General features: G+C 42.6%; 1 protein-coding gene across 2 annotated transcripts in view; it reads left to right on the forward strand.

The window, feature by feature from the left end:
• Nucleotides 1-739: 739 nt before the first annotated feature.
• LOC309625651 (uncharacterized protein) overlaps nt 740-15,472 on the forward strand; it is a 178,681-nt gene continuing 163,948 nt past the window's right edge. The window contains exon 1 of one of the 2 annotated variants that reach the window (XM_082385693.1): nt 740-2,211. The gene's annotated coding sequence lies outside the window, so the exon portion shown is untranslated. Of the gene's footprint in view, nt 2,212-7,737; nt 15,471-15,472 lie in introns of those variants that run through there. The other variant, XM_082385692.1, reaches the window with a different exon arrangement.

A 15,472-nucleotide genomic window follows, 5' to 3' on the forward strand; every position in this document is an offset into this window, starting at 1 on the left:
TCAGTTCTTTTCATTCTTTTTTCTTTATCCTGCTCTGCAGAAGTTATTTCCACCATTTTATCTTCCAGGTCACTTATCCGTTCTTCTGCCTCAGTTATTCTGCTATTGATCCCATCTAGAGTGTTTTTAATTTCATTTATTGTGTTTTTCATCGTTGCTTGGTTCCTCTTTAGTTCTTCTTCGTCCTTGTTAAATGTTTCTTGCATTTTGTCTATTCTATTGCCAAGATTTTGGATCATGCTTACTATCATTATTCTGAATTGTTTTTCAGGTAGACTACCTATTTCCTCTTCATTTGTTAGGTCTGGTGTGTTTTGACCCTGCTCCTTCATCTGCTGTGTGTGTTTCTGTCGTCTCATTTTGCTTATCTTACTGTGTTTGGGGTCTCCTTTTCACAGTCTGCAGGTTCGTAGTTCCCATTGTTTTTGGTATCTGTCCCCAGTGGCTAAGGTTGGTTCAGTGGGTTGTGTAGGCTTCCTGGTGGAGGGAACTAGTGCCTGTGTTCTGGTGGATGAGGCTGGATCTTGTCTTTCTGGTGGGCACGTCCACGTCTGGTGGTGTGTTTTGGGGTGTCTGTGACCTTATTATGATTTTAGGCAGCCTCTCTGCTAATGGATGGGGCTGTGTTCCTGTCTTGCTAGTTGTTTGGCATAGGGTGTCCAGCACTGTAGCCTGCTGGTCGTTGAGTGAAGCTGGGTCTTGATTTTGAGATGGAGATCTCTGAGAGATTTTCGCCATCTGGTATTACGTGGAGCTGGGAGGTCTCTTGTGGACCAGTGTCCTGAAGTTGGCTCTCCCACCTCAGAGGCACAGCCCTGATGCCTGGCTGGAGCACCAAGAGCCTTTCATCCACACGGCTCAGAGTAAAAGGGAGAAAAAATAGAAAGAAAGAAAGAAAGACAGAAAGAGGATAAAATATAGTGAAGTAAAATAAAGCTATTATAAAGCAAAGCTATACAGACAAAATCTCACCCAGAAGCATATACATATACACTCACAAAAAAAGGAAAAGGGGAAAAATTAATATATCCTGCTCCCAAAGTCCACCTCCTCAATTTGGGATGGTTCGTTGTCTATTCAGGTATTCAACAGATGCAGGCACATCAAGTTGTTTGTGGAGATTTAATCCGCTGCTTCTGAGGCTGCTGGGAGAGATTTCCCTTTCTCTTCTTTGTTCGCACAGCTCCCGGGGTTCAGCTTTGGATTTGGACCCGCCTCTGCGTGTAGGTCGCCTGAGGGCGTCTGTTCCCCGCCCAGACAGGACGGGGTTAAAGGAGCAGCTGCTTCGGGGGCTCTGGCTCACCCAGGCCGCGGGGAGGGAGCGGTACGGAGGAGGCGGGGCGAGCCTGCGGCGTCAGAGGCGTCGTGACGTTGCAGCAGCCTGAGGCGTGCCATGCGTTCTCCCAGGGAAGTTGTGCCCGGATCACGGGAGCCTGTCCGTGGCGGGCTGCACAGGCTCCCGGGAGGGGCGGTGTGGAGAGTGACCTGTGCTCGCACACAGGCTTCTTGGTGGCGGCAGCAGCAGCCTTAGCGTCTCATGCCCGTCTCTGGGGTCCGCGCTGATTGCCGCGGGTCTCCCCTGTCTCTGGAGTTTGTTTAGGCGGTGCTCTGAATCCCCTCTCCTCGCGCACCAGGAAACAAAGAGGCAAGAAAAAGTCTCTTGCCTCTTCGGCAGCTGCAGACTTTTTCCCGGACTCCCTCCCGGCTAGCTGTGGTGCGCTAACCCCTTCAGGCTGTGTTCACGCTGTCAACCCCAGTCCTCTCCCTGCGATCCGACCGAAGCCCGAGCCTCAGCTCCCAGCCCCCGCCCGCCCCGGTGGGTGAGCAGACAAGCCTCTCAGACTGGTGAGTGCTGGTCGGCGCCGAGCCTCTGTGCTGGAATCTCTCCACTTTTCCCTCTGCGCCCCTGTTGCTGTGGGGTCCGTGCTGATAGCTAGCGCTCATGCCCATCTCTGGAGCTCGTTTAAGCGGCGCTGTTAATCCCCTCTCCTCACGCACCAGGAAACAAAGAGGGAAGAAAAAGTCTCTTGCCTCTTCGGCAGCTGCAGACTTTTTCCCGGACTCCCTCCCGGCTAGCTGTGGTGCACTAACCCCTTCAGGCTGTGTTCACGCCGCCAACCCCAGTCCTCTCCCTGCAATCTGACCGAAGCCCGAGCCTCAGCTCCCAGCCCCGCCCGCCCCGGTGGGTGAGCAGACAAGCCTCTCGGGCTGGTGAGTGCTGCTCGGCGCCGAGCCTCTGTGCGGGAATCTCTCCGCTTTGCCCTCCGCACCCCTGTGGCTGCGCTCTCCTCCGTGGCTCCGAAGCTTCCCCCTCCGCCACCCGCCGTCTCTGCCCGCGAAGGGGCTTCCTAGTGTGTGGAAACCTTTCCTCCTTCACGGCTCCCTCCCACTGGTGCAGGTGCCGTCCCTATTCTTTTGTCTCTGTTATTTCTTTTTTCTTTTGCCGTACGGGGGGAGTTTCTTGCCTTTTGGGAGGTCGGACGTTTTCTGCCAGCGTTCAGTGGGTGTTCTGTAGGAGCAGTTCCACGTGTAGATGTATTTCTACTGTATCTGTGGGAAGGAAGGTGATCTCCGCGTCTTACTCTTCTGCCATCTTCTTCTCCTCCTCCGCTGAAAGGTTTCTTACGTGTTCATTGTGAAGTTGAGGAATTTCCATTCTATTCCTAGAAGACTGATAGTTTTGTTTTTAAATCAGGAATGGGTGTTGGATTTTGTCAAATGCTTGTTCTTCATCTATTGATATGATTCTATGACTTCTCTTTTAGCCTGTTGATGTGATGGATTACTTTAATTGATTTTTGAATGTTGATCTACCCTTGCATACCTGGAATAAACTCCAATTGGTCATGGAAAAAAAATATATATATGCTTGTGGGCTGACAGAGAAAGATGTTGAAAACTGTGAATGTAGTCAACTAGCTTTAAAATGATTATTGTACAGCAATGACTCAGTTTTACACAGACATTCTTTTTTTATATTTTTTTCATTATGGTTTATCACAGGATATTGAATATAGTTCCCTGTGTTACACATTAGGACTTTGTTATTTATCCATTCTAAATGTAAGAGTTTGCATCTACCAACCCCAAACTCCCAGTCTATCCCTCTCCCTCCCCACCCCCCCCGCCCCCTGCCTTGGCAACCACAAGTCTGTTCTTTACGTCTATGAGTCTGTTTCTGTTTTGTTGATAGGTTCATTTGTGCTAGATTTTAGATTCCACATATAAGTGTTATCATATGGTATTTGTCTTTCTCTTTCTGACTTATTTCACTTAGTATGATAATCTCTAGTTGCATCCATGTTGCTACAAAAAGCATTATTTTGTTCTTTTTTATGGCTGAGTACTATTCCATTGTATAGATGTACCACATTTTCTTTATCCATTCATCTGTTGATGGACATTTAGGTTGTTTCCATGTTGTTTAAAAATTTTTTTATAGGCCAATTGTAGGAAATGGGAAAAACAATAGAAAATACAATAGAAAATTATGTGTGCAAACACAATAGAAAATTATTTTTAATGTTACTGCCCAGAGAAATGCAGTCTTGTTATTTTGGTATACAGTGAGCCCTCTGTATCTGCAAGTTCCACATCCATGGATTCAACCAATGATGAACTGAAAATATTCCGAAAAAAAAATCCAAAAATTTCCAAAAAGCAAAACTTGAATTTGCCACACGCCAGCAACTATTTACATAGCATTTACATTATATTAGGTATTATAAGAATCTCTCTCTCTCTCGGCTTTCCCGGCAGAGTCTGGAGCTACTTCTTTGTGTCTTTCCATCACATGGAACATGCCTCTGTTAAGCTCCCTTCTCACGCTAAATGCTAGTTTACATGTCAGTTTCTCAGCCTAGGCTGAGAGTTCCTCGAGGGCCATGTCTTGTCCATCATTTTATATCTAAAACTTAACACAGTGCCTGGCAATTGTCAACTGCTTGAACAAATAACTAGTGTCATGCTGTAGACACTAGAAGTGTGCAGACTTTGCTGAGCAGCTGCGGGAGTGGCGTTACCCACATGGTTGTTCTAAAAACTCAGGTCATGTCATTGGTCTCCAAGTCCTTTGGGTTTTAAATGTATAGAAACATATTGGTAATTTGAACATACCAGCTCTGATGCCAAACAGATGGTTCTTTACTCACAGAGCACAAGCAGCATCTCAAAAAATCTCCTTTCAAACGGTTGCTATCACAATGGATAAACTTCCATGCTTTTGAGACAGGAAACTAGTAATTTCTCAGCTAGTAACGACCTCCCTTTATCAGTATGCTAGAGCAAAAAGAGGACATCTTTAAAGAGTGGTGTAAATCTTACATGAGCATTTATTAGAATTGATTGTAGAGGTCTTGTATCATTTATATTGTACGCATTTTTGTATGTATTGTTTTACCTGGACTTCAGTCGGCATTTTTTTTTTTTTCTGTATTTTTGAAATGGAACAATTAAAATGGGTTATCTTTTTTTTTTTTTTTTTACACATTGTTTACTTTATTTATTTATTTATTTATTTTTGGCTGTGTTGGGTCTTCGTTTCTGTGTGAGGTCTTTCTCTAGTTGTGGCAAGCGGGGGCCACTCTTCATCGCGGTGCGCGGGCTTCTCACTATCGTGGCCTCTCTTGTTGCGGAGCACAGGCTCCAGATGCGCAGGCTCAGTAATTGTGGCTCACAGGCCTAGTTGGTCCATGGCATGTGGGATCTTCCCAGACCAGGGCTCGAACCCGTGTCCCCTGCATTGGCAGGCAGATTCTCAACCACTGGGCCACCAGGGAAGCCCATTCAGTCAGCATTTTAAACTTAGTGGTCATTTAATAATTTTGTTCCAGGGAAGTTTGCCAATTGCACCTAGCAATGATGGGATAGGAGTACCCACATGTAGCTACCCTAGTGGTGCTTGATAATTGTGGATTAATTTATCTGAGGAAAACCTTGCTTTCACACATACTACCTATGTACTATACTTAAGAAAACAAAAACTTGTGCACACACCATTGATAGTAACTAATATTAATTATAGCTTGGTTCACATCTCAACTCTGTTTTATTTTTGTATAGACATCTTTTGAAGCCAAGTTGCTTGCCTCCCTCAAGGAATGTTGAGAGCAAAATTTATAGCTGTCTAAGAAAGAATAGTCTATTATTAGCAAGGGTGATGCTAAGGAAGATTTATTCATTCATTCATTCATTCATCTAGTTAGCTGATGAAAACTTTTCAAATGCCTACTGCATGTGAGACATATTTAACATGGTGATGTTTACAGAGAAGTATGTCAGAACTCCAGGGAGGGAACTAGTGGAAAAGCTGAGCTATGGGCAAAAATTACAACACAAATATGGTAATTATAATACTTTGAGCGTGAGACACCATCACTTACTTGATATATAATCTTAGAAAATACATATATAAAAAGGAAGAGACTATGTATTTCTGACTGATTGGGGGAGAAGCTTAGACAATAAAGACACATTTGGTTGGATCTTTAAGAATGCATAGAATCCTTTTTTTTTTTTTAATTTAATTTTTGGCTGCGTTGGGTCTTTGTTGCTGTGCGCAGGCTTTCTCTAGTTGCAGTGAGCAGGGTCTACTCTTCATGGTGCACGGGCTTCTCATTGTGGTGGCTTCTCTTGTTGCAGAGCACGGGCTCTAGGCGCATGGGCTTCAGTAGTTGTGGCACGTGGGCTCAGTAGTTGTGGCTCACGGGCTCAGCTGCTCCACGGCATGTGGGGTCTTCTTGGACCAGGGCTCAAACCCGTGTCCCCTACATTGGCAGGCGGGTTCTTAACCACTGCGCCACCAGGGAAACCCAAGAATGCATAGAATCTTTATAACTGGACGTAGCAGGAGGTCTTCAACCCAGAGAGATGGATGGTGGAAAGTTAGAGTGAGTGATATATCCTGGTAGTCAGGGACCATGAGAGAAACATGAGTAGGTGGAACATTTGATGGAGCAGAGCAGCTGAAGAAATTTGGGAGGGCTTTAACCATAAGGCTTAAGGTTGGACTCTGTTCAATGGGAAGTCATTATCTGAGCATGTCTGAGTAGGAAATTAACACAAACAAATCAATATTCTATGACGATTCACCTGGTACCATTGTATACAATGGGTAAGGATATCAGGAGACGGGAAGGCAGTGACAGATCCTAAGAATGAGATAAACAGTCTGGTGAGATGATGGATGAAAATGAACCTGATGGAGAATGTGAAGCTCCCAAGTACAATGGAAGATGTTCTCTTTTTTCTAATGAGAAAGGAAATTGGGTCTGGTTAAATATGCAAGAAGTTTGGGGTAGTGAGGGAAAGACGTAGATTGAGGGCTTTTGTGGGGGAGTGGGAGTGAACTTGTGAAAATAGAACTGGGAGGAAGATACTATAAACCCAGAGGGAGTGGGGAGCCCAGCATCCTCTCTGAAGACAGAGCAGCTGAGTGGGGACCAAGGAGAGGCTGCAGGCCCACCTTCCCTCTTGCTTTCGTTTCTCTTTCTTTCTCCTCCGCCCCTTTGCTCATTTTGTCAAACTCTCTCCTCTGAGTTTTTAACCGATGATGAAAAAATTGCTACAGAGATTCTGGCTCTAGAGTGATCCCAGATTCGGCTCAAAGGCATCAGCTTCAGCAGCTTAATTTTGCTGCTGTTTGGGACTGGGGGTAACGAGAATGGAGAGGAGGGGAGACCCAACAAAGCTGTGTAGAAGAATCACTAGAACTTGGTGACCAATTAGATGTGGAAGGAAAAGGAGAACCAGAGACAATGGTGACCCCATGATTTTGAGTCTGGGAGACAAGGAAAATTTCAAAAGGAGAAACTGGTGTGGGGGAAAAGTAATAAATTATAGAATCTCATTGTTGATGGGACCTTGACTAAGTTCATTAAGTCCAACCTCACATCCAGTGTTCAGATCTTCTCTATATCAATGTGCAAAGGGAAAGTTCAACCTAGGATAGGCATCTCCAATAATAGGCAAGGTCTATCTCCTCAAAAAGCATCTACTAACTTTGGAGTTTCATTTTAGATTTCTTGAGTTTGTGGTCAAGAGAGGCTGTTCAGATTATTGGAAATGAAGGATTTTAAATCAGTAGAGAGGCCGGAGTTGGAGGTAAAGGTCTGGAGCCAAGGAGATGAGGTGATTTTGTGACTAGTAGCGAGGAGAAACAGTTGATGGCAAGAGAAAGTGATGAGGAGAGAACCATGATTGGCCTTTGGAGGACAGGGCAACAGAAAAGGAATCGTAAGGCAGAAAGAGACCTAGGGAGGAAAAATTAATTATATATAATACCGTATCATGGAAGTTAAGGAAAGAGAATTTCAAAAGAGGGCAAATAATGGCAAATACTGCAGAGAACAAGCAGAAACGACAGGATCAGGAAACTTTTCCCAGATTCTTCTGGATCAGGTATTCAGAATGTGACTTGGTTATCTTGTTAGAAGTCATTTCCTAGAATATCAGACATAATCATGTTTAAATTTCAGGAGAACAGCATATTACAAATCCAAATATAAATGGCTTATTCTTTTCAAATCGTTTGAAATTTGTGCCTGGACCAGGTTCAATCGTGTATTGTATAGCAGTTGTACTGGATTGTGTATTTGTCTAGTGTATTGTATTGGAACCAATAGTATAGCTTCTTTCTTCTCAAAGATGAACATTTGAATATTGAACTCAGGGAACCCTGAGATAATACATTGTATCCAATAAGAACAAAACAGAGGGTTTGAGTATCCTGTGTTATGTTTTGTTTTGTTTTGTTTTTCTGCCTTTATTTTCTTATTTTTTATTTTTAAATTTATTTATTTATGGCTGTGTTGGGTCTTCGTTTCTGTGCGAGGGCTTTCTCTAGTTGTGGCATGTGGGGGCCACTCTTCATCGCGGTACGTGGGCCTTTCACTGTCATGGCCTCTCTTGTTGCGGAGCACAGGCTCCAGATGCGCAGGCTCAGTAGTTGTGGCTCACAGGCCTAGTTGCTCCGCGGCATGTGGGATCTTCCCAGACCAGGGCTCGAACCCGTGTCCCCTGCATTGGCAGGCAGATTCTCAACCACTGCGCCACCAGGGAAGCCCCTGTGTTATGTTTTTATTCGGATGCTTCCCCACATTATTTTATGCTATTTTAGTGGACTCCAAGGTGAAGTGGTCTGAGTTATGAATGTACTTTTGGGAGAGATGGTTCAAGTCTGTCATAGGTTGTCAGTGTGGGACCGTAAATGATTTCATTTTAATCCATACTGGACGTTTCTCCATATCATAGAATCACTGACCATGAAATTTGGCAGAAATGGCAATTTTTTTCACTGCAGGTCTAGCACTACGAGGGTACAGGACATTACAGGTCAGACATAAAATGTTTTATTGCTGTTCTCTGGGAAAGTTCTCTGGTACCTAAAGCTATTTTCTACAACCTGTAACCTAACCTATAAACCTGATAATCGTGGCTAAATCATTTATTTTGTTTTATGTGGATAAAGATGCTGTCGAACCACAGGCCTAATCTGACTAGGAGGTATAATTGGAGGGGTTCAGAAAAGGAAAAAAGTTCACCTAAATGACCTTGCTATAAAGCCTTGAAATTCACACATTATTTACATTTTTGTGGGGTTGAGTTAAGGTATTGGCTCATGAATAAGTTGATCTGATTAGTTATTTTTGGCAAGAAATGTTCCCCACCACGGCGGGATGTAGGATGGGGACATTTTGATGGAAAGAAAGTTTGGGAAAGACCTAGGGTTTGGGATGTCGTGTGGAAGGCATGCTGTGAACACCAAGGTGAGGGTGTGAGGACCAGAGGGCAATGAGGACATGGGGCTCCTGGAGAGACAGTGAACCCTAAAGAGAGGAGGGTGCCGGTGAGGTTAGGGAAGCACAAAGTGTGCTATTTCAATCAACATACTCATCCACTCTTTTTTTTTCTTTTAACATCTTTATTGGAGTATAATTGCTTTACAATGTTGTGTTAGTTTCTGCTTAACAAGGTGAATCAGCTGTATGTATACATATATCCTCATATCCCCTCCCTCTTGCGCCTCCCTCCCACCCTCCCTATCCCACCCCTCTATGTGGTCACAAAGCACCAAGCTGATTTCCCTGTGCTATGCGGCTGCTTCCCACTAGTTATCTATTTTACATTTGCTAGTGTATATATGTCCATGCCACTCTCTCACTTCGTCCCAGCTTACCCTTCCCCCTTCCCGTGTCCTCAAGTCCATTCTATACATCTGCGTCTTTATTCCTGTCCTGCCCCTAGGTTCGTCAGAACCGTTTTTTTTTTTAGATTCCATATATATGTGTTAGCATATGGTATTTGTTTTTCTCTTTCTGACTTACTTCACTCTGTATGACAGACTCTAGGTCCATCCACCTCACTACAAATAACTCAATTTCATTTCTTTTTATAGCTGAGTAATATTCCATTGTATATATGTGTCACATCTTCTTTATCCATGCATCTGTCACTGGACACTTAGGTTGCTTCCTTGTCCTGGCTATTGTAAATAGTGCTGACAAACACTCATCCACCCTTTAATTTTCCTCTTTCACTCAACTGAATAGGTTTGTCTCTAGTGTTAAGAAAGGTTGCTAAGAATAGGCTTTTCTGAACCTATGTAACACAATGGTGAGGGCAAGCTTTGGGAGAAGCCAGATCGGGATTCAAATCCAATCTCCATCACTTTTAAGTTGTAAAATTTGGGAACAGTGCTCTGTTTGAGTTTCTTTCATCTGTTAAATTGACGTACCTTCTTTGGAATGTTGTTACAGGAGTTCAGTGCAATAGTAGGTATTAAATACAGCCATCCCGTGTCATGCGAGATGCTGATTGATGCTCTTCTCTTCCTCTGGACCAGAGGTGAGGTGGGCTTCAGGTGCATGGGACCTGAGCTGAGACAGGGCCTGGGCTTGGTTTCATGGTCCACTGTTGCCACCTGGAAATTCTTAATCATTTTTGAAATAGGGGCTGGTGTTTCATTTGGGTTCGGATCCCACACATTACGTCTTGGTGCATTGTGCTGTCCCCCATGCACGCAATGTGCACTATTTTCTCCACTTTCTAAGGAGATGAACCATGACTAGACCAGCTGCCTGTTGTGGGGAAATGAAGGAGGAGGATGAGAAAGACTCAGGAAATCCTTTTCTGGCGTGAAAGAATTTTTAAAAAAAGGAACGAACGAAGCATAATTTCTACTAAGGTTTACTTGGTCAGTGAAAGCACTGTGGTATGTCAGGATGAATATTTAAGGATATTTCTTCTCTCTCTTTTTTTTACATTACATATTTGGAGCCTTAAAATATACATATTCACATATCCTAAAACACAAACCAAATAATACAGCTGCCAAAGGATTTTGATATTTTAGGACACATTTGTTTCTCTTACATTTTGTTGATGTCTAAACACAGGCCTTCAAAGTGAAAATTCCCTCATCTAATTTAATTTATTCACATCTTTACATTGACTCCCTGAGCGGTTTTGAGATGGGTTGTGCTGAAGCTTTGTTTTCAACCTCTGAAAGCAAAGACAAAAACCCTGTAGAGTATTTCCACTGAAGAGACGAGACATGGGTGGTTTTCATAAACTTGGCCATTTATTGTGCTGAACCAGGGCCCAACCTACCAGAAAACTGCTCCCTGACTGAATGAACAAATACTAGGAATCACTGTGCTTTTGCAGCCTGCAGCCCCTAACACTAGCCCAGGATCTGGGAGTCAGATGGAAGGTGGTGTGGAGTGAACTGTCAAGAAGGACCCGAGTCAAAACTAAGACTCATTAACTACTGAACACAGCTGATGGGGCTCACAGTGGTGTTGACAGCAAACGTCCTATAAGAAGATATAAGGAGATGCTTTGTCAGAGCCTCTCTTTGCTTTCTCTCTGGAGAAAATTTCAGGCCTTGGATAGGCAGAAAAAGGCATCAAGATAAGGGTGAGCCCGGGAGCCTCTTCAGCTCGGCCGCTGTCCTGGCAGCTCTGTGACATTACTTCCTGTCAAAGACCCAGAGGGGCTGGGATGGAAGAAGCAAGAAAAATGGTTTTTTTCCCTGGCCCACCACCCCTGACCAAGGCTCATCACCTGTAAAATGGAGCTCTGTGTAATTTTCCTCTAGATTTCTGACCAGGCTAAGGATGGAAATGCCAACCTTACCATGTGAAAGCTTAGTCACTGGACACTGTCTCCTAACTTAAAGCAAAATGACCAAAGACAGCACCACGGACCTCTTTCCCATGGTTCAAATTTTTTTGAGCATGGCGTCATAAGCCAAGGAAGTTTGGATGAGCATCTAAAAGTTGAATTAAATGAGTGAGTGGACATGAAAGGACTTTGCAAAGTATAAAGTGCCATTTAATTGCCTGGTGTTATTATTATTAATTAAAATCAATTCAATTTCTATTTGAAGCTTGTGTCCTTTTCTGAGGAATATGCAAATTGTTCTTAGACGTAGTACTTAATTGGAGGATAAGAGTAGTTTTTATCAGGGAAGGAAAACAAACTGGGACCTACTGAGAAAGAGGGAACCAAGATTACTGTGAAATACAGAAAAAAATGGTGATGGTTAAAGTCAGTTCTCTGAAACTAAAAAACCAAATGTTCATTCCTAATTTTAAAAAGGGGGGGAAAGTTTTGCATTGGAATGCTGACAAAACCAACAGGAGGCTATCAACTGGTTTGGGAAACGGAGAGAAAAGTTAGTACCGTGTTACTAGGCAACAGATTCCCAAGCTGAGTTCTCTTCCTTTCTTGAAGGACTGGTGCAATGTTTTAGTTCTGAAAATACTAACTATTTATTTACTTCTTCATTGTGAATTAGAAGGGTTATTCTCAGAACAAGACTGGCAAAGCCAGAAAGAGACCAAATGCAGGCAATTAGAATATGATTAGGAAGGCAACATTGGGTACGGAATAAGGCATTTGCTATGTGGGGTGAAATAATGGCTACTCTGACCAAAAAAAAGTTTTATATGACCAAGATGATTCCTAATTAGAGCTTCAAGTCTAAGGGAATTATAGTTGCCCAATAAAAATTTATTGCAAAAAATAAAATGACTGACAGAAGACAAATGGCCGAGTGGCTGACAGCAAAGAAAGTGAAGAGTTGTTGTTTGGAGAAGGATCCGGATGTGTGTTCCAGGGTCAAGTCCCCCAGGGGGCTGTCCCTTGTAGGTCATCGCTTCACAAACACACAAGATTGGTCGCTGCCAATTCTCAGGTGTGGACTCTGACCCCGCAGTGAAGGGGCTCCGAGGGGACGGATAAGGCACAGCCTGATGGTTTGCTAACCGGGAGATGGAATCTGTGGTCTCAGAGATGAAAGCCCCTCCGAGTCTCCCTCACAACAGAGCCACTCCATCAGCTTTCCTAATATGGACTCAGACTTCAAGCTAGAGGGAGGGAAGGAAAACACTCTTGGCGCTTGAGAAAAAGGGGAGGATTTGATTAATGCACAGATAGGGAGTGAACCCTTTCTCAGGAAAAAGAATCTTTGATCAATGGTATGAAGAAGCATCTTTCAAAGCCCCCTCCGATTCCAGCCACTTGAGAAGGAACAAAAAGAAGCTGATTCAGAGCCCAGCTGTCGTTATTAAAACCAAAACCAAAACAAGAAAAGAGAGACTGCAAAATATCATCTCAAATGGATTACCTGAGACACCCACAAATGATGTTTCTCATCAGAATTCCCCTCAAAATTGGAGGGGGAATGTTTGGGCCACTGTGTTGGAATAAATACAGGTCTTCTGGGAGAGCTAAGGGGGATTTAGTTATTGGTCTTTTTCCTACAGAACAGGGCCTGTGTCTGTGTAGGTGGACACCTTCTGAAAAGAGCAAGTTGACCTATCAAGTAATAGGAAGGAGTCTAACTTCAATCAGTTGCCTACTGTGTGTGGGACGCCCTCACATGGGTTCTCTGGTTTAAACAATACTTTTCTTCAGAGCATTCATACTGTATGAAATTGCTGACAGAAAATACGGATCCTCTGTGCTTACGTTAGCAACTGATAGGCAGATGCTTTAGAGAGAGTGAGTAACCATTACATCTCCTGTGCTCCATGTGTGTTTCTCCAAATGGATCATGTTGAACTCAAATGTTAGTTTTTGATGTCAGCTTTTTCTAGAAACCTGCTTTGTTCCTTAATTATTTTCTTTCTTTTTAACATCTTTATTGGAGTATAATTGCTTTACCATGGTGTGTTAGTTTCTGCTTTATAACAAAGTGAATCAGCTATACATATACATATATGCCCATATCTCTTCCCTCTTGCGTCTCCCTCCCACCCTCCCTATCCCACTCCTCTAGGTGGTCAAGAAGCACCGAGTTGACCTCCCCATTAGATGCAGCAGCTTCCCACTAGCTACTTTACATTTGGTAGTGTATATATGTCAATGCTACTCTCACTTCGTCCCAGCTTACCCTTCCCACTCCCCGTGTCTTCAAGTCCATTCTCTATATCTGTGTCTTTATTCCTGTCCTGTCCCTAGGTTCATCAGAACCACTTTTTTTTTTTTTTTTTTAGATTCCATATATATGTGTTAGCATACGGTATTTGTTTTTCTCTTTCTAACTTACTTCACTCGGTATGACAGATTCTAGGTCCATCCAACTCACTACAAATAACCCAATTTTGTTTCTTTTTATGGCTGAGTAATATTCCATTGTATATATGTGCCCCATCTTCTTTATCCATTCATTTGTCGATGGACACTTAGGTTGCTTCCATGTCCTGGCTATTGTAGATAGAGCTGCAGTGAGCATTGTGGTACATGACTCTTTTTGAATTATGGTTTTCTCAGGGTATAGGCCCAGTAGTGGGATTGCTGGGTCATATGTTAATTCTATTTTTTAGTTTTTTAAGGAACCTCCATACTGTTCTCCATAGTGGCTGTATCAATTTACATTCCCACCAACAGTACAAGAAAGTTCCCTTTTCTTCACACCCTCTCCAGCATTTATTGTTTGTAGATTTTTTGATGATGGCCATTCTGACTGGTGTGAGGTGATACCTCATTGTAGTTTTGATTTGCATTTCTCTAATGATTAGTGATGCTGAGCATCCTTTCATGTGTTTGTTGACAATCTGTATATCTTCTTTGGAGAAATGTCTATTTAAATCTTCTATCCATTTTTGGATTGGGTTGCTTGTTTTTTTGGTATTGAGCTTCATGGGCTGCTTGTATATTTGGGAGATTAATCCTTTGTCAGTTGCTTTGTTTGTAAATATTTTCTCCCATTCTGAGGATTGTCTTTTCGTCTTGTTTATAGTTTCCTTTGCTGTGCAAAAGCTTTGAAGTTTCATTAGGTCCCATTTGTTTATTTTTGTTTTTATTTCCATTTCTCTAGGAGGGGGGTCAAAAAGGATCTTGCTGTGATGTATGTCATAGAGTGTTCTGCCTAGGTTTTCCTCTAAGAGTTTGATGGTGTCTGGCCTTACATTTAGGTCTTTAATCCATTTTGAGTTTATTTTTGTGTATGGTGTTAGGGAGTGTTCTAATTACATTCTTTTACATGTAGCTGTCCAGTTTTCCCAGCACCACTTATTGAAGACACTGTCTTTTCAACATTGCCTCCTTTGTCATAGATTAGTTGACCATTTGTGTGTGGGTTTATCTCTGGGCTTTCTATCCTGTTCCACTGATCTCTATTTCTGTTTTAGTGCCAGTACCATACTGTCTTGATTACTGTAGCTTTGTAGTATAGTCTGAAGTCAGGGAGCCTGATTCCTCCAGCTCCATTTTTTTTTCTCAAAATTGCTTTGGCTATTCGGGGTCTTTTGTGTTTCCACACAAATTGTGAAATTTTTTGTTCTAGTTCTGTGAAAAATGCCAGTGGTAGTTTGATAGGGATTGCACTGGATCTGTAGTTTACTTTGGGTAGTATAGTCATTTTCACAATGTTGATTCTTCCAATCCAAGAACATGGCATATCTCTCCATCTACTTGTATCATCTTTAATTTCTTTCATCAGTGTCTTATAGTTTTCTGCATACAGGTCTTTTATCTCCTTAGGTAGGTTTATTCCTAGGTATTTTATTCTTTTTGTTGCAATGATAAATGGCAGTGTTTCCTAAATTCCTTTTTCAGATTTTTCATCATTAGTGTATAGGAATGCAAGAGATTTTTGTGCATTAATTTTGTACCCTGCTACTTTACCAAATTCATTGATTAGCTCTAGTAGTTTTCTGGTAGCATCCTTAGGATTCTCTATGTATAGTGTCATGTCATCTGCAAACAGTGAAAATTTTACTTCTTTTCTGATTTGGATTCCTTTTATTTCTTTTTCTTCTCTGGTTACTGTGGCTAAAACTTCCAAAACTAAGTTGAATAATAGTGGTGAGAGTGGACAACCTTGTCTTTTTCCTGATCTTAGAGGAAATGTTTTCAGTTTTTCACCATTGAGAATGATGTTGGCTGTGGGTTTGTCATATATGGCCTTTATTATGTTGAGGAACCGCCCTGGCGGGTGAGCAGACAAGCCTCTCGGGCTGGT

This window comes from Balaenoptera borealis (assembly GCF_965194805.1).
Source record: "Balaenoptera borealis genome assembly, chromosome: 3".
Lineage (NCBI taxonomy): Eukaryota > Metazoa > Chordata > Mammalia > Artiodactyla > Balaenopteridae > Balaenoptera > Balaenoptera borealis.